The sequence below is a fragment of the Anastrepha ludens genome, chromosome 2, assembly GCF_028408465.1.
Source record: "Anastrepha ludens isolate Willacy chromosome 2, idAnaLude1.1, whole genome shotgun sequence".
NCBI lineage: Eukaryota > Metazoa > Arthropoda > Insecta > Diptera > Tephritidae > Anastrepha > Anastrepha ludens.
This window is the reverse complement of record NC_071498.1, coordinates 49,975,904-49,999,716: the sequence shown is the minus strand read 5'-3', so window position 1 is coordinate 49,999,716 and position 23,813 is coordinate 49,975,904.

Below are 23,813 nucleotides of genomic sequence, written 5' to 3'. Positions count from 1 at the left end.
ATAAAAGAAATGCATATATCTCTAATTTAAGTTATTTCGCTACAGAAATCTAACACGAACGAGTTTTTATCTGGAGCTGTAGCTATAAATTATGTGCCAATAACCAAGATGATCATGTAGTAGTATCAGCTCCACCTGCTCTATTAGCCGGTTGAATAAGTTGCTGGATAAAAGCTCACTTTCTTTAGTCCTGATCGGCTCGGAGAGGTCCTTTCAGGTTTGGTCGTATTCAGAAGTTCTAAAATTCGACTTTGCGCGGTAAAGGCAGAATCTCTACGAGCACGCAAAACGATACTAAAATTGATGAAAGGTTGGTTGTTGCCTTCTAGCACTTTATCACCGATAAATATCGTCCATTTCTTCTAATGATAATCTCAAGAAACACTACTTCTAACTAAGGGTGCTCTTGGATTTGACAAACTTTTCAAATTTGATCAGCGAAGAATCAGATATGAAATCACTCTAATAAATACCAATCAGCTCACCCCAAATAAAAAAGGATTAATTTTTTGTTTTCCAGCACCAAAATTACCTTTGCTTGAAATTATCCACTGAAAAAAGTTTGATCAACTAGAAGGTTAACCAAACGAAAATTCATGTAAATTACAAAGCTATGTTAAAAAACTTTGGTTTTCAAAGGAATTAAAGTTGATCGCAAATATCGGCAACACAAAAGAGAAATATTCAAGCTTTAAAAAAATAATGGAAGAAACATCTCCTACATTCAAAGAAGTACTAGAAAATGTTGCAATGGCTGTTGTGTAGTCACAGTTCCCTCTTCTACACCTCTAGTAAAGTTTCAGTAAAAAATGATTTGTCATTGCTTAGCTAACACCAGCCTGTCAATTATTGCAAAGATTTAAGGACATATGCGCACGCACAGCTCCTCAAGCGAAACCATGTACGTACTACGTACTATATGCAGTGCATATGTGAGTCTGTGTGTATGCACTCCCCAGTAATACGAGTACACACCTGCTGTCTGAACAAACCACCAACAAAGTTAGCAGTAAGCTGAAGAACAATGCCTCTCAGCAGCAATTAACCACTTCCAATGCTATGAACATTTTTTCTCGTAGCACATTTTTCTAGCGCAACCATATTCATATGAGATTTTTTTTTCATTTCTATTTCATTTTTTTTTCCTTTTGTGCTGTCTATTCAACGAAAGCCTACGGATAAGCGTAACTGTATCAAGTACCTGTAGGCGAGTATGTGATTACATACATTCTAAAGTAAAATTGAGGCACTCACAACAAGAGGATTATTTTGTTCCATTGTGAAAAATTGGATATAAATGTAAATTATTTTAAAGCCTGTATGAAAAGATAATCTAGAAATTTAAAAATTTAAAATGTCTTACGCATTGTTTTATCTTCGTTTATTTTTTGAAATCCATGTCATTCGCTTCAAAGTAGCTAATCCCTCTTAGTCCTAGAATCGATCTCTCAAAAGCTTTACAGTAACAGCAGTGATTTACGCTGAATTTCCTACAGGGACTCAAAATGATGCATCCAGAGTACTTATTTTTTTATCAAGTTCAATATTATTTATTACTAACTAGTGATCTCTACTATGCTTAATGAATTTAGCACTTATCTTCAATACATTTTTGAGAGAGAAAGACAAACAATTTTTGTTCTTAGTTAAAATTTCTTTTAATTATTCAGGATATCTAAAAATTCGGTCGAATATACGGTTGATTCAGCCATCGAAGTATTCGTCACTTTATACTCACTTCATCTCCGTTTATCTTCTCCAGCATTATGTGGCTTATTACAGTTTGGCATTAATATACGTTCCCCTTTTTCGATAGGGGTTTTCATCATAACTATTGGAATTTAGACAATACAGAGTTTTTGAATACATAACTTCACAATAAAAAATTTTATCAAGGAGAATTTTGCATTACGAAATTCTAACTCCATATTTTTTTATTGTAAGATTTTACCCCATATTTATTTATTGTAAAAACTATAAGGCGGCCGCCGTAGCCGAATGGGTTGGTGCGTGATTACCATTCGGAATTCAAAGAGAGGTCGTTGGTTCGAATCTCGGTGAAAGCAAAATTAATAAAAACATTTTTCTAATAGCGGTCGCCCCTCGACAGGCAATGACAAACCTCTGAGCGTATTTCTGCCATGAAAAAGCTCCTCATAAAAATATCTGCCGTTCGGAGTCGGCTTGAAACTGTAGGTCCCTCCATTTGTGGAACAACATCAAGACGCACACCACAAATAGGAGGAGGAGCTCGGCCAAACACCTAACAGAAGTGTACGCGCCAATTAATTATTTTTTTTTTACTTATTAAAAACTATAATTCATTAAGAAGTGGAAAAGAAGTAAAATTTTACCATAATGCAGAATTTAGCACCATTCTCGTAAGTTCTAACAGCAGTGTTTGTTTTTGTAAGTAAATAATCATTTCCGATAACATAAACCACTCAACATAATTTATTACATAGTTTATAACAGGTGGCGCTAAAGCAATCCTCGTATCAAAAAATGCTATAAATTTTGCGATTGGCCCCTAATGTCAGTTCCGTTTTGACATTTGTGTAGTAAACACATGCGAAATACACGTTGATAAACAATGTTACGCTACACTGCTCCAGAACGCGGAATATTGCTGACTATTTATTTGACCAATAATCGGTCGGTGACTTTGGCACAACGTGAATTTCGTCGCAGATTTCCTCGCCCTCCAACGCCTACTGGTGAAACACTGCGACGTTTAGCCGCTCGCCTCGAAGAGACTGGCGCAACACGAGATGCTGCCAGGCGTGGCAGACCCCGGAGTAGCCGTTCTGCAGAGAATATTGCTACTGTAGCCGAGGATGTCATGGAAGCGCCATCGACATCGACCAGACGACGTGCCACGCAAATGGGTATCAGTCGACGGTCTTTACAGCGAATTTTGCTACAAGATTTGAAGATGTTTCCGTGCAAAATAGATGAGTACTCAGCTGTTAGCTGCTGACCGCCAATCGCGTCTAACATACGCTCAAGCCATCCTTAATCACCACCAAGAGGAAGATGATTTTTCATCAAATATAATCATGAGTGGTGAGGCCTATTTCCATATTAGCGGGTACGTAAATAAGCAAAATCTACGCTTTTGGGGCACTGAAAATCCGCGTGTAACCCACGAAGAGCCATTACACCCGCTCAAAGTCACTGTATGGTGTGCTGTTTTCGCTGGAGGAGTCATCGGACCTTTTTTCTTCGAAGACCTCTCGGGCCAAACGGTTACTGTGAATGGTGAGCGCTACAGAGCAATGATCAACGAGTTCTTTTTGCCGCAACTTGATCAATTGGGATTGGAAAACATATGGTTCCAACAGGACGGTGCAACGCCATACACTGCACGTGCCACAACCGATATGCTGAAGGATGCATTTCCCGGGCGCTTAATCTCCCGTTTTGGCGATTTGCACTGGCCAGCAAGATCGCCTGATTTGAACGCTCCAGATGTGAACAAGCCTCAGACTCTTGCAGCTCTTAAAGACAATATCCGTCAAGAATGTGAGGACCTATCGCCGGAAGATTTGGTCAAAGGGATGGAAAATGCCATAAAAAGAGCTCAAATGGCAATTAACTGTGGTGGCGGCCATTTACATGACATCATATTCTCGACTTGATGTAAAAAAATTAAAAGACCATATAAAAATAATCCACAAGAAGGATCAAAGTTTTTCATTTTTTTTTTAAATTACAGCCAAAAAACATCGCAAGGTTACTTTTACGTCACCGTACATGATCTGTACGTAACTTATTAGTTATTTAACATAAGCGTCAGCACTAAGAGTGACGTTAGCTCTTCTATGCATACATGCTGCTGTTTTCCGTATGCATTAGCAGCAGTAGAGCCCTCTCATTTGTTATTTGCAAGTGAGCAGCATCTATAGGATTTTTAACGTCCCGGAGTTCTATTTCTATGAAACCTTAATAAAATTGACTAAGACAATGAGAAGAATATTCAGAGTGATAGAGAGAGAGGGGAGAAAAATTTGAATAAAATTGGTACAGCCATAATAACTTTGTGAATAGAAAAAACGGCATTCAAGATATATATTACACATTATGCGCAAATCTAATCATCCAATTTTGTTTTTGAATAACTTTTTAACTAAATCAAAAAATGATTTTAAGTGAGGGAAGTATTTATTTTGTCCTTCAGACATTCCATTGCTTGTCCGTTTACATACTGCAGTTGCCTGATTCACATGAGCCAAAAATGATTGGAGTAGGGCCGCATTTGCTAAAATTATAAATCTTTCGGTAGAGTGATTAATCTTGCGCTATTTTGTATTATTTGAATTATTATTATTTATTGAAAAATATAAATAAATAGTAACTAGTAGTTTTGCAACTGTCAGTTAAGTTCACATAGTTTGTTTACACAGAACAATCGATCTAGTGGGAGGTGGCTCATTGTCATAACACCAAAATCAAGAGTCATATTGCCACAAATGAGGCAGTTTTTAGGAATAATTATTATTTATTTTTTTTTAATAGCAACTAAGATGCGTAGAAGCAATTTGTGGAGTTTAAACCATCTTGTGACAATTTAGGTTTTTTCAGTTTTGAATCGATGTTTGCCATACTAGTCAGACTTTTCAGATTCCCAACGATCCAAGTCCCTTCACCAATTACACAACAGCACAGAATTCCTCCAAATATGGTAATAACTAGTAAGGAAAGTGTGACAATCAGCAGATAAGTCATATAGGTATATATCAGAAATGTCACCATTACCAAAATATCTTGCTTTTAGAGCGCTAGAAGTTTGTATACTTGCGTGACGGCAGTAAAAAAATTTTGCATAAAAATTGCTACGATAGTCAAGAGTTGTTAAATTTTCAGCAGTACTCACTGAATTACACGGAACCACATTTGCATAGGCATACATATGTATGTGTGTAGTATTTTAGTAATAAACGCCTTCGCAAGTGCACAAGTGTTGACAGTGGATTGAATGGATTGTGACCTATGACAACGGAATTTGTCTTTCTTGGTAATTGAATGGTATGTGGAAAAGCCACACACGCTCATATCAAGGCGTGCACACGCTTCCAGAGGAGCAGCGTGATCTATTTTTAAATTCTAACGAATCGATTCTACCTTCTAGTGCATTGGGTGATTTATTTTGAATTTACAATTATTGGATACCATGAGAAAAAAAGGAAGCCTGCGTCATGCCAATCAAATATGGTTTGTAGTGGAGTGACTGTTTCGATTTATTCAATGTGGAAAATTCTGGAACAAAATTTTTAAGTGTGATATTTACATATTATAATATTTTTTTTACATAATTTATAATGAAATATATTAAAAAAAAATATTTTTGGAATTAAATTTCATTTTTTAGTTCAAAATTATTGGCAAAAGTTTTATTCATTGCATTTCTGAAAAACAATACAAGTGCGATTAAATTTTCAAATAATTCTTAAATTCTTTGAAAAGTGGTAAACATTTCTTACAAAACTTTTATTAAGGGGTTTCAGATTCTGAACATACTTATGTATCGATTTTGTTTTTTTTAATTTATAATATTATGCCTATACATACAAGGTGACGCAACACTAATCGGCAGATTTATAATTTTCGCAAATCGCGTCGTACATCAATCATATTTGACACTTGTGAACTAAGTTGACAGCTACAGTGCACAAATTAATCAGTAATGGAGCGCTTAAAGGTCAGAATAAAGATTTTCATAACTTAAATCTTTTTTTTTAATTTATTTAAAAATGTATTGTATTTTAAAACAAAATTGGATGATCAATTTTACGTACAATATAATATATATTTTGATATCGGTTTTTTTCTACACACAGAGCTATTATGGCTGTACGAACTTTTCGAAATTTTTCATTCCACTGGCATTCCAGAAAAATTATAATGTTACAAAAACTCGAAATAAATTTATGTATATTGAGTAAATTTTATTTTCAAAAAAATCGCGAGTTTATCTTTAATAAACCTCTGATGTTGACTTCATGCAAATATTTTTATTAAATTTAGGATTTTTTTTTTCTTTACTTTAAGGCGTTCAATTTATTTGCAATAAAAATTCATAACTTATTTATAATTAACTATAACTTTGAAATACTCACTATAATTTTGATTGAAATCTTCAAACACATAATGTAACACCCTCTATTTCACCTTGGGAATTTACCGATAAGGAAATATGATGAAATAAGTCAAGAGAGGGAAAGAGATTAACCAAACGCATGCGAAGGAAATGTTGGCAATTAAATGCACACAAATCGTGACAATCTTAGAGCCACGTGTGCGAATAAACTGACAAGTGATGAAATCAAAGCTGCCTAAAGCCACCAGCTGCCTATCGACACTAATGTTAGAGTGGATGCAAGCAGAGAAGGGGCAGGTACGCGTGTCTTATAAGGACACTGGAATTTGTGTTCTTTTAGCAGGTAGCAGGCAAAACAAACTACGGATTGGTATGAAGCAAAGAATACAAACGTAATTTAAAACGCGTCACTGCTATCGTTGAGCAAGCACTGTAATGGGCTTTATCTGATTATTTATCGGTTGCTTACAAACAGATGAAATATTAATGCCGTGAAGTCGTCTCCAGGAGTTGCTAGAAGGAGAGCAGTTCAAATACAATATTTTAATTGTTCATGATTACAGCATGCGACATAAAATTATTCAGTAAAAATCTTATTGTTCACGTAAAATTATAGATTTTCTGTTGTAATGTTGCATACTGAGTTTTTCATTTCCTCATCAATTTAATTTTGAAAAAATTTTTTTTATATCCTGTAACCCTCTCAATGATGTTAATACCTACTTATTGACATCGAGGTGAAAGGTAATATATCCAACTATTCCAAAAATTTAAGTTTACTTTCCGCCAATGAATGTCCTTTGAAAAGTGTATCTTTAAATATATGTATGTACATGAAATTTCCTAATGAATTATATTTATAATAATACATGTTAAAATTAAAAAAAAAGATTAATTTATACATACCTCCACATCGTTTTTCTTGCTTTTTTATAAAAACGTTAAAAAAAAGTTGAACTTAACTTTGATGGAATAAAGTATACCATTGGAAAATTTGAATAAGGGATGCAAAGTATTGACTTTCCGGACAACCCAATAAGTGCGTTATGAAACTTTCAGGGCATATTCAACATTGTTGCAATGAAAAGGAATAAGTGTTTCACAGTGATATGTTTTGTAAAAATACAAAACAAAGTTTTTTTCACAACATTTTTGAACAAAAACACTTATTTTCAAAACAAATAAGGGAGAATGGGGAGTTTTGAGACGGGTTTTGTTTTTGGACCCGTATTACTCAAAATCTTAATATTCTGCATATGTCAACAATGGAGTCTTTAGTCAATGAATACTGGAAGCTATTTGTATGGCCTATTTAACAAAACTACAATTTTCCTTAAAATTAAAATTGTATATAATCATATAAAATATAATACAAAATACAAAAATGTGGGGAGTTGTGAGACACCATGGCTTAAATCAATAAAAATGACTCATTTTAGTTGTTAGTTCTTTATTAAGATGAAAAATAAAAAAAAAAGACAATTGTTATAAAAAAGTGTATAAAAAATGCAATGCCATCAATCTGATGATTCGCAGTGAGAACATGTATAATAACCAGTTCATAAATTGGCACACTTTAGGTGCACAGCTCGATCGCATACATTGCAATGAATGAAGTTTTGTCTGCTTAACTTTAAAAGCGGAAAACAATAAAAACTCAAATTTAACCAAAATTTTCATGATATATGTACAAACAATGCATGAATATTGCGAGGCACTTATGAAAGATGCGTTAAAACGTCGAAAAAAACGGTGTCTCACAACTCCCCACATTTGTTGTCTTACAACTCCCCAAATCGTTTTTTTTTATAAATGCCCGCGTAGTCATAAACACATCGAACGTTCATGCCCAAGTGAATGTGTAAATTCAAAGCTAATAGGACAATTAATAATTTGTATATATTAACATTTGCAATTCGCTTCAACAACTGATCGAATGTATCGCAAAACAAATGATGAAGAAACTTACAGAGAAGCTCCAAAACACAGTAACTGGAGAGACGCGTCGAATGCGTGTAAATATGACCAATGCTAGCTGAAAAGAGAGATCGCATCGAGAACACTTGTTGACACTTAAAATCGAATGTAAACAAATGAATAATGCCGAAAGGTAACAATGTCTCACAACTCCCTATGTCTCACAACTCCCCATTTTCCCCTATAATTTTTTTTTTCAAAAAAAATAATTACAATTTTTCCAGAGAAAACTTTTTTTTTTCCAGAAAAGAAATTTTTTCTTTTCAAAAAAAATTATAAAAATATTAAACAAAAAATGATTTTTAATAAAAATTAAATTAAAATAATTTTTTTCAAGAAAATTTTTTTTAAATGTTATTTAAATTTTTCCAAAAAAACTATTCTTTTTCCAGAAAAAATAAATTTTTTTCTTAGAATTTTTTTGGAAAAGAAATCTTATTTTTCTCCAGAAAAAGAACTTTTTCTTTTCAAAAAAATTAAAAAAAAAAAATAGAAATTATCTATATATATAAATGTGAAAATCTGTCCCTATGTTCGCTTATATATTAACTCGAGAATGGCTGAACGGATTTATCTTATCTTGGTCTTGAATTATTCGTGGAGCAGGGTTTGCATTGCTGACTGTCAAATAGCAACAGCAATAGTAATTTGACTATTTCATTTTCAATGCATAGTCGTTTTCTGCGCAATAACCGTGACTATCGCTTTAGCTATGAAATAGATGCATGTTAAATGGAAATGAAATATGCAAACACTCAAATGAAACGAACTGCTTAACTGACGACTATAAACGACGAACAAGTGTAAGCCGACAGCCACAGTTCTTCGTATAACAGTTAACTATTGCTGCTTAAAAGAACTATAGTTGTTTGAATGCATCATTGTAATAACTGCGACAATTGCTTATGCTGAAAACAGTGAAGCCCGCATGGAATTCCTTACCGCATGCCCTTACAGTGCACAAAACTGAGCAAAACTATTTCCCGTAGATAACAGCTGTTTTAGTTGGTTACATACATACAAACAATATTTACAAAATACATCGGTGACAAAATGGATGAAGAAGACATCGAAATTTGCGACTTATTTCTTAATTTATTTCATATTTTATATAAAAAATACAAGCACCAAAAAAAGTGCAGAAGGTATAAAGTTCAGCCATTAAATAGGAATTGGGGCACAAGTGGTTATCAAATCCAAGTGTTCCGCCGAATGCAAACATTGGAGCCTGATGAATTGTTTTCACACACAAGGATGTCCCCGCCCTTGTATGAGCTGCTTTTAAAATTAGTGAGCAGTTCCTTGAGGAAGCCAAAATAGCGGATTGGTCCTGAGGAAAGACTATCTTTAGTTTTGCTGTATGCATATTGAGAAAGCGAGGCTTCTAGTCGATTAATATTTATTTCTTGTTGGTTGTTTAGATATTTGTCACAAGATGTAGTAGTTCTTTTATTATTGCAAAATTCAGGTACAATGTATACATATTTAAAAAATCACAGTATTCTCGTATACGCATATTTACAAAGTTTACATACTTAAAAAAACCCAGCATTCAGGCACACGCATGTGTACATAGTTTACATACTTAAAAAACCCAGCATTCAGGCACACGCATGTGTACATAGTTTACATACTTAAAAAACCCAGCATTCAGGCACACGCATATGTATATATTTATTTGGTTATACATACATACATAGTAGCTAGATGCTCGCAAATAAAAACAATTGGGTTTTTTTTTTTTTGTTAAATTCAGTGTGATTTTTTATTTTTACAGGGGCAACACTGTAAATTTTATTGATACAGTTTTTTCGTATATGTACAGATAAAAATAAAAAATAAATAAATACATATGTATATATTAAAACCAAAATAATTCCATAACAATTTTTTTACTTAAAGATACATTTGAAACTTCAAAAAGAAAATTAAATTAATTCAATCAGTATGTTACTTATTCCATCTTATGAATATGTTAGTCCACCGAATCCATTATTCCATCCATATCTTCAAAGAGGGACAATTCGTTAACTGCTTTATCTAAATACATCGGGTTTAGCTTAACAATTAGGATGTCCTCTAACATATCCTGGCCCAGTCGGTTGCGGTTATCCGTTAGTATCAACTTTAGGGATGAAAATGCCCTTTCAATGGTAACCTAATTAATCACGTATGAGTTGACCAAAAGGGGAAAGATTTAGAAGGGACACTGACAATATGCATACATATGTATGTTATAGAAATGTGTATGAGAACAGCCACTACCAAAATATTTTTGTGATCATATGTAGGTATGTATATGAGCAAAGCAAAATATTTTGTAGCGTCTCAATAATGGGTGATAAAAAAATTAAAGAAATACAAATTTAAGTACACATACATATGTACATGTTTGAACCGCGAGTGAGAAATTATAACTCTGCTCGTTTTTTAGATATTAAAAAAATTATTTTTAACTAGCTTTTGATTTTGACTCTAAGTAATTACCTGCGTTGGAGGTACCGCAAAGCATATATTAGTGAGCGCATACAGTTCCGGATCAGCGAATTGCCTCTCTTTCCAGAATTCGAGTACGTTTGTGCTGATTCTTTGAAAAGATAATTTCAAATTTTCAATTTTGCTGTATACATCGATGTCATCGTCATTTCTGGCCTCCAAGTTTTGGCAAAGGTATGCATTTATATATTCGTCTTCATCTTCGCGATGCTCTTCATTCAATCTGACTGATGTGTTATTGAACGAATTTGTTTTGTCGGATTTAATGCATCCCATTTCTTTTAGCCTGTCATAAAGTTTTTTCAAATAGGTGATTGCGTCTGCTCTTTTATCCGCTGTTAAGGTGTGATTGAAACGTGGATCCAAAAATAAACAAGCATTTAGACTATCATTTGTTAGCAACTTGGACGTCCTAATTTCTATGTTGCGAAGCAGATTTTTTCCAATTGTGTGAGACAACGAATCATCATGTGTTTGCAAAATTTTTTCTGTTAAAAGTTTGCATCTTAGCCATTGTGCATAGAAATCAACATAATGCAATGCTTCTGCTTGAAATTTAATAATAGTTTTTTGAAGTGGTTCAAAAACTGTATAGTAACTTTTTATAAAAGCCCATAAGTCATCGTTTAGTTCAAAGTTTTCATCCTGCGATTTATTTTTTACAGACTCAATGTTAACTAATACATCTTTGGAATTATATATGTTTTTAATCATATTGTAGGTTGAACCCCATCTAATATAGTTGGGCAATCCAGTTGAGGTAGGGCTAATTTTTTTAGTTCAAAAATTTCACGGTAACCGTTGGAATTTTTTTTTATGTACTTAGTCAAATTTCGGCAGTTCATTAAATAACTTTTTATTACAGGATCTTTAGTGCTGTCTAATGCGCAAAGTTGAGCAGTATGTGCTGCACAGCGGCAAATCTCAATATCTCCCATTTGTATTTTTAATGTGTCATTAAACATTTTTATGTTTTTCAAATAAACGTCATTGGCTTCATCTACATCGTCTCTATCTTCTTTTAAAACGCTGCAGTGCGATAAAATTTTTGATGATTTAATCATGTTTGCCCCATTATCAGATGTGATAGACACAACTTGATTAAGACCGACACCATATTTGCTCAATATTTTCATAATTTCAGCAGCAATATTTCGGGAAGAACTTGATGCAACACCCTTGAGTTCAACCATTCCGAGAATTCTTGATTGGATATTATAATTATTTATATATTGAGCACTAAGAGCAAATATATTACGTGATAGACGAGATGCACTATCGATTTTTAATGATATTAAGCGCTTATTTAGTTCTTTTTTGACTTCCTCTCTTGTATTATTTGCAACTTGTTTTAAAACACATTTACAACTTCGGCTGTTTAAGGTAAACGGTTTGTTGCTTTTTTCACTCAAACCACGACAGATGGGATCTATAATGTTTTTCATACTTTTAGAATCTAACACATTAAATGGAATACTTTCTTCGGTGACCAGTTCAATATAGCTTTTAATTAATTCCTTTTTGTTAATTTCAATTTTAACTGATTGCTTACGAAATCCAGTTTTAGCAATTCCACTACCAGAACTGCTTGAATTTTCATCATCACTAATATTAATTTTATGTACATTGCTTAAATGATTTTTTAGATTAAACAATCTATTTGTCTTTAAACTGCTGTTGCAAATATTGCATATAGCAATATTATCATCTTCTTTCACATTAAAATGTTCAAAAATTCGGGTTTTATTTAATCGCGGAGCCATGATGATCTACACACTAACAGCTGTATATATATATTAACTAAATATGGGATATGCATCGATCACCTAAATTCGCTATCCAAGCTATTGTCGCAGTTATTACAATGATGCATTCAAATAACTATAGTTCTTTTAAGCAGCAATAGTTAACTGTTATACGAAGAACTGTGGCTGTCGGCTTACACTTGTTCGTCGTTTATAGTCGTCAGTTAAGCAGTTCGTTTCATTTGAGTGTTTGCATATTTCATTTCCATTTAACATGCATCTATTTCATAGCTAAAGCGATAGTCACGGTTATTGCGCAGAAAACGACTATGCATTGAAAATGCCATAGTTGAAGTTCAGTCAGCAATTCGAACCCTGCGTGGAGGTCTAGGGAAGGTTTAAAAGGTGAGAAAAATTCGAATAATTGCCGGGAAAATGGTCAAAACGTGGACCCGGGTAACCTTCGGATGTGTATATACAATATGGGTATCAAATGAAAGCTGTTGGTGAATGCTTTAGTTCAGAGTATTTTTCATGCCGCTCCGTGACTAGGGTCTCGAGATAGAGACCAAAACGTGGACCCTAGAATGTGTTTGTACAATATGAATATCAAATTGAAGCTGTTGGTGAATGCTTTAGTACAGAGTATTTTTCATGCCGCTCCGAGACTGGGGTCTCGAGATATAGGTCAAAACGTGGGCTCGGGTAACCTTCGGATGTGTATATACAATATGGGTATCAAATGGAAGCTGTTGGTGAATGCTTTAGTTCAGAGTATTTTTCATGCGGCTCCGTGACTAGGGTCCCGAGATAGAGACCAACACGTGGACCCGAGAATGTGTTTGTACAATATGGATATCAATTGGAAGCTGTTGGTGAATGCTTTAGTACAGAGTATTTCTCATGCCGCTCCGTGACTGGGGTCTCGAGATATAGGTCAAAACGTGGACCCGGGTAACCTTCGGATGTGTATATACAATATGGGTATCAAATGAAAGCTGTTGGTGAATGCTTTAGTTCAGAGTATTTTTCATGCCGCTCCGTGACTAGGGTCCCGAGATAGAGACCAACACGTGGACCCTAGAATGTGTTTGTACAATATGGATATCAATTGAAAGCTGTTGGTGAATGCTTTAGTACAGAGTATTTCTCATGCCGCTCCGTGACTGGGGTCTCGAGATATAGGTCAAAACGTGGGCCCGGGTAACCTTTGGTTGTGGATGTGCAATATGGGCATCAAATGAAAGCTGTCGATAAGTGCTTTAATGTGGGGTAATTTTCATACCTATTGATGACTAGGGTCTCGAAATATATGCCAAAACGTGGACCCGCCGTGTCTTTAAACCGAATTAAACCAAACTTACACACATTGTTAAATAGGTATTGAAGATGGTTTCCGTATAGTTTGAATACCTATTGGTAGATAGGGTCTCGAGATATAGGTCAAAACGTGGACCCGGGTAACCTTCGGACGTATATGTACAATATGGGTAGCAAATGGAAGCTGTTGATGATTTCTATAGTATAGAGTATTTTTCATACCGTTCCGTGACTAGGGCCTCGAGATAGAGACCAAAACGTGGACCCTAGAATGTGTTTGTACAATATGGATATCAATTGGAAGCTGTTGGTGAATGCTTTAGTTCAGAGTATTTTTCATGCCGCTCCGTGACTAGGGCCTCGAGATAGAGACCAACACGTGGACCCTAGAATGTGTTTGTACAATATGGATATCAATTCCAAGCTGTTGGTGAATGCTTTAGTTCAGAGTATTTTTCATGCCGCTCCGTGACTAGGGTCTCGAGAGATAGGTCAAAACGTGGACCCGGGTAACCTTCGGATGTGTATGTACAATATGGGTATCAAATGGAAGCTGTTGGTGAAAGCTTTAGTACAGAGTAGTTTTCATGCCGCTCCGTGTCTAGGGCCTCGAGATAGAGACCAACACGTGGACCCGGGTAACCTTCGGATGTGTATGTACAATATGGGTATCAAATGGAAGCTGTTGGTGAAAGCTTTAGTACAGAGTAGTTTTCATGCCGCTCCGTGACTAGGGCCTCGAGATAGAGACCAACACGTGGACCTTAGAATGTGTTTGTACAATATGGATATCAATTGGAAGCTGTTGGTGAATGCTTTAGTGCAGTGTATTTTTCATGCCGCTCCGTGACTAGGGTCTCGAGATATAGGTCAAAACGTGGACCCGGGTAACCTTCGGATGTGTATGTACAATATGGGTATCAAATGGAAGCTGTTAGTGAATGCTTTAGTTCAGAGTATTTTTCATGCCGCTCCGTGACAGGGGTCTCGAGATATAGGTCAAAACGTGGACTCAGGTAACCTTCGGATGTGTATGTTCAATATGGGTATCAAATGGAAGCTGTTGGTGAATGCTTTAGTTCGGACTATTTTTCATGCCGCTCCGTGACTAGGGTCTCGAGATAGAGACCAAAACGTGGTATTGAATAAATAAATAAATAGTATGAGAACAAAGAAATAAATAATATGAAAACCATATCTTTTCTGTTCTAAACCATATCTATTCTATTTTAGTGTGCCCAGCGAAGCGGGCCGGGTTTGCTAGTTATTAATATAAACTGAAAAAAAAATTATTTTTAATAAAAATTGAAAAAAAAATTGAATTGTAAAAAAATTGTTTTTAATTAAAAATTGAAAAAAAAAATTGTTTTAATAGAAGTTAAAAAAAAATTTTATTCAAGAAAATTGTTCTTAAATTTTCTTTAAATTTTTTCAAGAGAATTTGTTTTTTTTTTCAGAAATAATTTCAGAAGTTTGTTTTCCAAAAAAAATAAATTTTTTTTCTTAAATTTTAATATTGTAGCGGTTTTATTATAGCTTTAGTTTGCTATGCTTTGTTTCTATAATTACTATGTGTAAGCGTCTTGTTATTGTATAAAACAGTTAATATCAAATTAAGTCTGTTAACACTTTTACTTTCAATTTACTATTAGAACTATATATGCCCTTTGCTTACATATTACCGATCCCAACTCAATCCTATCAATATTTAAAAATTAAAAAAAGCAAAATCTGAAAATCTGAAATGTTAAAATCAAGGAGGATATATCACTTTAAAAAATTCCAAACCAAAATTTTCAACATTGAATAAAACTCGAAATTATTATTTTTTTGTTCAAGTTTTTTCAGTTTGCTTCTTATTTCTCAAGGCTACAAATAATCGTTCTTCTTCTTCCTCTTCTTCTTCTTCTTCATCTTCTTATTCTTCTTCCTTTTCTTCTTTAACCTATAAGACTATTTCGGTCTTTTTGTGCTAAATCTCCAAGTCACGCGTGCCTGAGTCATCTCTTCGTTTCTGCATCGCCTGTTGTTTTCAATGGTGTTTTACTAGGTTTTTAGTGGTCTGCCTGGCCCTCTTTTAGCTACCTCCATCTGCAACACTTGCCTCACTGCGTGATTCTTTAGCCTTCCCAATATATGACCGTACCAGCGAAGGCGGTTTTCCTAGAGCTTGGTGCTGATTAGAGCAACTTTAGTGCTAGCAAGAAGAAAGGTGTTTTTAATCTTCTCCAGCAGTGATACACCGCTGGCCAACCTAAGCATCCGCTTGCCGCGTGCAGTTTCAGCTCTAGTTTATGCACAGCACTCGGGTGTCTATTTCATTACGGGCATGATCATGCTTTTATAGAGTTTTACTTTTAATTTTTGCGGAATTTTCTTGTCACAAAAGACAGCGGAGGCTGCTCTCCAGCTTTGCTATCCCCATTGAATTCGGTGAGCAATTTCTCGTTGATAGGTCCCATTATCGCTGAGATGCGAGCCCAGGTTTTTAAAGGTATCAACTATCACAACTCGCTGTGGCAAAACGAAACTCGATTGCTTCGGTCTTTTTTCGGGTTACTCGTACCTCAGTCGATTCAGGGACGGCAATCCACCGACTCAGATTTTCTTGGAGGATGACTTTGTCGCGCGCGAGAAGGGCTGTATCACCTAAAAATAAACCGATTTTCAGAAAAATTTACGACATTGCCCGAATTATTGGGTCACTTGGCTTCGCATCGCTTTCTATCAACTGCAACTCTAAGTTCACTTTTCTTCGTAACTAATCCCTGAAAGTCATCATACTAGATAAAGGTTTTTGAAAACATGTGAAAAGGTGAGTTGTCAAAACAAGTGAATTAATCTATTATCTGATATCATAATCTTTATAGGAGCTTAAAATTAAAGAAACTATATTTTTGTATTATTCCATAAAGGCCTACTATTAACTCTATCTACTGTTTTATCAGTTGGGGCCATAAATGTTGTTTTTGTTTCATAGAAATAATAAAATACAATAAAAATTTTGAAGCCGAATTTTCTAAAAATTTTGACTTCCTGGCATAAGTCGCTTGCACTGGTCCATAGGGTATCACTATTTAATGCATCAATTGCGTTTTTCTTATAAATTTCTCTTATAAATAAAAAAACCTGGACAATATATACATACATATTCTTACATTTCAATAAAACCAATATTTATGCCCAAATCCAAATTTGCTAACGGAATTTACCTCTTTAAATAATGGACTTGAAATAGAAATTTTTCAGTTTTTCTCCTTTGCATTCCAATTTATCCTACTTGGAAGTATTTGTTTAAACATTTTTCGCTGCAATTCCTTCAACGAACTTATTTTAAACATTAAATTCATGCTAACTCATCAGGAGTTCACATATACTTGTACACATTGCCCATCAATTGTATTATCGAACTCAAAAAAATGTAATACAATAGGCACTTTAAAGCGTTAAATGGGCACTTTTTGCGATTTTTTTATAGCGAGAAGAGAAAGGCAACTTTCGATTGCTTTGAACTCACTTTATTGGTTTGCCTTTCTTTTCTTTCTTTTATGAGTATTTGCATTTTGTGAGCTCTTATTTTCCTAAAACGAATCGCCTACGTTTGATGAATGGGTGGCATGGATGACCTTCAAAAAAAATGATACAGTACAAATGCTGAAAAAGTGTTATAAAAGTTTTAGACCTGCGATTGAGAGCGAACGCATAGACACAGATACATTTGTATATATGTATATACTTTTACCTTGCCGCAGACATCGATAATATTGTAAATTCAATCAATTTAAAGTCAAACAAGCGGCACTTAGGGTGAATAGAGTAACAGATGTTAGTGTGAGGTATTCAAGGTAATTTATTTTATGCCAACTCGATTGTGTATTTAAAGGATTTTCAGGTTATACACGAAAGGCGTAACGATGCAAAAAAAAGCTGCAACAAACAGAATAAATGAAAAACCGCAAAGCGTTTATGTCACATAACGGCACGTAATACAAAAAAATATATTGCTATAAGAATTAAAGAATAATTGACACCTGTGTAATGTTTAAAGTCAAAGTGTATAAGGATCAAGCCTTTGCTATAGTTGCTTTCAAATCTAGAAGACTGATATTGTAATATGCCGATTTTTTTTATACAATTTTCAATGCTTCTGGTGGCAAAATGTTTAAAACCCTTTTTTTCTGTTTTTTATTTTGCTTTTATATCCCCTTCATTTATTACAGTCTGTTATAAATTAACAATATGTAATTTTTGTACAATTGGGGCCTATTATGTTCTTTTATCAATGTAAGAAGAATCTGTTATAATTATTATTACTTTTTTTGTTTTTTGGAATTACACTGTAAGTCTTATAGTTAGATCAGGCGATGTGAGTCGCTTTAATCTTCGTTTGATATTTTCTGCCACTACTATTTTACGCATTTGTTCCTTTTGATGGGCTGACAGTCGCTGTATATGCTTAATGCTACATTTTGTGAATGTTTCTTGGATTGAGTCTACGGTTGAATCACGATGTATGGCTTCATTGGAAATAAACAACCAGCTTTTGTTATATTTCGTGATATTTTGGATTGTGTTCGCTGTATGAGCTGAAGATTTGTGTTTTTAGCCGTTCCCCATATTTCTAGTCCATATTTCCAGATAGGAGTAATAATTGTTTTGTATATAGTCACCTTCTTATAAAGTGATAGTTTTGATGCTCGTCCGATTAGCCAATTTAATTGCCGGTACTTATTCTTAATTTAATTTCTTTTGTTAATGATATGCTGTTTCCATGTTAGTTTTTCGTTAATAGTTATTCGAAGATATTTTGTTGCTGAGCAGATTTTTGTTGTTTTGTAAAGTAAGATTATATTTTTATGTATTTTTGTCTGTATATATAACTTTTATGGTTTTGTCTTTATTAACTTCTACTCCCCATTCGCCAAACCAGTTTACTGTATTGTTTATTAATTTTTTAAGTGTAAAGGTCGCCAGTTTTTCGTCATTGTTTGATGCCACTGATACAGTATCATCCGCGAACGTCGCTATCATTGCATTATCTGTTGTCGGAGTTGACGCATCTGCGGTGTATATTAAACATAAAAGAGCACCTAACACACTGCCTTGCGGTACTCCAGCTGTCATTGATAGGATACCGGTATATTTGTCTTCATATCTTATATAACATTTTCAATCAGTTATGTAGCTCTTCAAAAGTTCAAAGTAGTTTTGTGGAAGGATTCATTTGAGCTTATGCAAAAGTCCTTTATGCCAAACTTTATCAATTCTTCTTCATTTATTTGTCTTAGCAAGGATTAAGGCCTCTGTGTTTATATGTTTATTCAGTCACTTTTTCAGCGCTACGGATTTACCAAGGCGTATCAACGCCACATTATTTTGAAGCCTTTGAATTAGTTGAATATTGCTTTGGCTGAAACAATCCCATATTGAGCGGCATGACTCTGCACAGATTTTATATATGTACATGAATAGTTTTGTAAAAAAATATCTACATAATTTTTCCGGCTGCCGATTTTTAAAATCCTTGCCTTACATTCACTTAAATAAATAAAAAAATTTTGTAAATTGTTTTGTTAGATTTTTGTCAAAAATAAATTAAACTTTCTATTTAGTAAAGGGTTTTCCAATAAGAGGTGTTATTTTGAATAGCCCGCTATTTCGATAGATGTCACTTTTGAAGCTGTCATTTTTTGATATTTGACAAATAGAAACTAAGCATTAATAAAAATGGAACGATGCAAGCTTAAAATTCACTATAAAAATGGTGAAAATTAGGCAGAGACGTTTCGTAAAACTCGAACATTTTTGCGTCAACGTGAAGCACCTTGTCGGATCGCAATACAGAAATTGGTGAAAAAAATCGAGCTGTTGGGACAAGTTAGTGATGTGAAGAATAAAACCCGTGCACGTTGCTCAATAACAGCCGAAAATATTTGCTGCTGTAGCCGCAAGTGTTGAAGAAAACCAGGTTTGTCCATTCCACGTCGTTCTTTGGAATTAGGCATTCCACAAACGTCATTACACCGTATTTTGCATAAGGATTTGGATCTCAAGGCTTACAAAGTCCAGTTAACTAAAAAACTCAAGCCGGCCGATTATCAACAACGTCGTGTCTTTGCTGATTGGGTCGTTGAAATGCATGAAAGTGATCCGAAATTCCATCGAAAAATCATCTTGAGTGATCAGGCCAATTTCCACCTCGGTGAATTCGTCAACAAGCAAAATTGTCGAATCTGGGGCTCAGAAAATCCAAGAGTTATTGTTGAAAAGCCTCTCTATCCTCAACGTCTGACTGTTTGGTGCGGTTTATGGTCCGGCGGAGTCATTGGACCTTACTTTTTCGAAAATGAAGCTCTGAAGCAAGGAGCAACAGTTACAGTAAATGGATTGCGCTATCGAGAGATGATTAACGCTTTGTTATGGCCGTAATTGGATGGTATTGATCTGGACAACGTTTATTTTCAACAAGACGGCGCTACGTGCCACACAAGCAACGAAACCATTGATCTTTTACCAAAATAACACCCCTTTATAATCACATTTTTGGAACCCTTATTGAACTCAGTGAAATACCTCATAGCCCGGATAAGACTTTTGCGCTCTCAAATCATTGTATTTTTAGTCATGCATTTTAAACGTTTTCTTTATTTTTTCGTATATTTTATAAGTTTCACGTCTAAATATTATAATTTTATGAAGAAAATTTGATCGATCGTTTTTTGGATTTTCGAAAAAATACTCCAATAGAAATGACAAAAATTTATATATAGATTCTGGCTGCCAATATTTTGAGTAAAGTACTCATTTATGTATAATTGAAACATTTTTTTTTTTTTTTTTTTTTTTTTTTTGAGACAAAATTTGCATACCCCATACCCTTGGGTATGAAGGACTGCCCCGGATATATAAAATTCCTACACTCCGCTTAGTCCCTCAATCCCGCACTATTCATTATGCTGTGAAAAAGCTCCTCATAAAGACCCATTTGCCATTCGGATTCGGCGTTAGGTCCCTCCATTTGCGAAAACATCAAAACGCACACCACAAATAGGAGGATGAGCTCTGCCACAGTGCTCCTGCCAATTACTTATTTATTTATTTTGAGCACAATTAATATATCGGACTCTTTTTTCACTATTAGGAAAATATTAGGATCCTCTCTCAATAAATGATTGTACCTTTAATTTTTATTCATATTCCGATTAACCTGATATCTCAAAGTTGGATTAAACGGTTGACGGAGTGATATTCTATGAGAAGTTCCCAACAAGCTCTAGTTCAAGCTACCGAACTACTGCAGTGCATTCCAAGCAGAGGTAGCCCCAACCAAAGAAACAATTGATTGGCTGCTCACTTGTGTTACAACTGCCAAGAAAGTACTCCGACAGCCAAGCAGCAATTGGGGCCCTAGGCTCGCTTATGTTGCGCTTGAAACTAGTTAGGGAAATCCCTGAGGTAGAGCGCAATCAACTATTGCGTGTATTAGAAATTTCCTGCCTTTTTTTATTTAATATAAAATTTTGCTGTATTTAGCTATAAATCAGATTTGTTAAACGTCTAGTAAAATAAAACAAAGAAATCGTACCAGTAACGATTAAAGAAAAATTCAGTAGCTGCAATTTGAAGTGATGTAAACAAAATGAAATGCAAACAGCTGTCACCTTAAACCTAAAGCGCATATTAAATATCAGCCAAACCCATACAACAATACCTTTTGTGAGAGTGTGCAATTGAATAATAATATTATATTAAATTTCCATTATTATAAATAATTCTATGTATGTATGTATATGTGCATAAGCAGTTGTGTGTAAAGTTATGAGCTACATCTGATACGCATAGCAACCAAATTTGTAGCCAACAAAGCCGCAAATGTACACAGTTACAAGTCGTTACAGTTGTAGACAAACCAAGCTGAATGAGCTGACTGGTGGTACACACTCGTATGCACATAGCTCGCTAGTGAAACGGACGGACTTTGGGGCGATGTAACAGAGCTAAATCCAGATTTAACCACAAATATGTATCATCAGCCGGTTGCTGCAAATAGCAACGCTTAGTATTTCAGGCGTTACTAACCACAAATATGTCTGTTTGAAAGCTATTCACAGCAGCAGCAGCCGTAGCCTTACCTGATGCTTGGTTGGCTGGTTGGCGGTTGACTGTGCAACGTAGACGACGCGTTTGAATGTAGAAGCGATAGCAGTGATATCAAATTTTCTAAATTTGCTTTCATGTCAGGTGTGTCCAAGCGACCAAACACACAGCAGACAGTTGAATTTTATTAATAAAAATGTGGTTTTTGTGCAGGACTACTAGAGATGGCAATCTTGTGCTCTCGGTCAGTTGAGGTTGGATTCCACTAATTCCGGTTTGTAATTTCTTCCGAAACATATGAAATTGAGGCAGACATTTTATAGAAAAACAATCACTCTAACGTTTTAGCAAATATATTTGAACGTTTTTGTTTTTGCTTTCATTTTAATATAAAAAACAATACATTCAAATACCTGCCTCTGGTGTAAAAAGTTGCACAGAGTTACCTGATTTTTCATTTTTACAGAGTCCGACAATCGAAGTGTAACCAATTAAAAAGGTCACACATTTAGCTTGGAAAATTACTTTTATTCAATTCAAAGTAAAAAGTAAACAATTTGTGAAAATAATAATAGGACTATGAATAAGTTCGTTTCGGTTTTACAACAGATGGCGTAACTTGATTATTATTCCATCGATCCACATTTCCAAACATTCATTGGAGAGCTACTGTCGTAAGGCACAAACGTCAGTATAAGTTTTTTATTTGAAGCGTAAACAACAATATTTTTACCACACTTGAAAATGTCGAATTTCGTGCCAAATAATGTGTTTTTGCGGGGAATTCTTCTTCATTATTTTAATATGAAGAAAAAAGCAGCCGAAAGTCATCGTATCTTGGTGGAAGTTTATGGTGAGCATGCTCTATCTGAGCGAACGTGCCAGAAGTGGTTTGCACGCTTTAAAAGTGGTGATTTTGGCTTGGAAGACGAAGAACGCGAGGGTGCGCCGCCAAAGTTCACGGATACCGAATTGGAGGAATTGCTCGATCAAGATCCGGCTCAAACGCAAGAAGAGGTTGCAAAAACTTTGGGAGTTGATCAATCAACCATTTCCAAACTTTTAAAAGCCATGGGAATGATCCGAAAGGTAGGCCATTGGGTGCCGTATGAATTGAAGCCAAGAGACGTTGAACGCCGTTTTATGGCATGCGAACAACTGCTTCAACGGCACAAAAGAAAGGGTTTTTTGCATCGAATTGTGACTGGCGATGAAAAGTGGGTCCATTACGACAATCCAAAACGTCGGGCAACGTATGGATACCCTGGCCATGCTTCAACATCGACGTCGGCGCAGAATATTCATGGCCTGAAGGTTATGCTGTGTATCTGGTGGGACCAGCTGGGTGTTGTGTATTATGAGCTACTGAAACCGAATGAAACGATTACGGGGGATGTCTACCGACGACAATTGATGCGTTTGAGCCGAGCACTGCGAGAAAAACGGCCGCAATACGCCGATAGACACGACAAAGTTATTTTGCAACATGACAATGCTCGGCCACATGTTGCACAAGTGGTCAAAACATACTTAGAAACGCTCAAATGGGATGTCCTACCCCACCCGCCGTATAGTCCAGACCTTGCGCCATCCGATTACTATCTCTTCCGATCGATGCAACATGGCCTGGCTGACCAGCACTTCCGTAATTACGATGAAGTCAAAAAATGGATCGATTCGTGGATTGCGGCAAAACCGACCGAATTTTTCACAAAGGGAATCCGTGAATTGCCAGAAAGATGGGAAAAAGTAGTAGTAAGCGATGGACAATATTTTGAATATTAAATTTGTAACCATTTTACGTCAATAAAGTTTCAAATTTCGAAAAAAACCCGCACGAACTTATTCATAGTCCTATTACAAAATTCAGAATCAATTTACTTTTGCTCAATATGATCACCTTTTGCCTTGACTATGGTTTTGAGACGGTTCAGAAACGAATCGCAATCGGCGGACAATAGCCTTTGTCGAGACTCGAGACTGATGAATCTTTTAGTTCGGACCTTGCTCTGCAAAATAACCCAAGGAGAATAATCCATCGGATTTGCGTCTGGTGAATTTGAGACCCATTGTGAGGA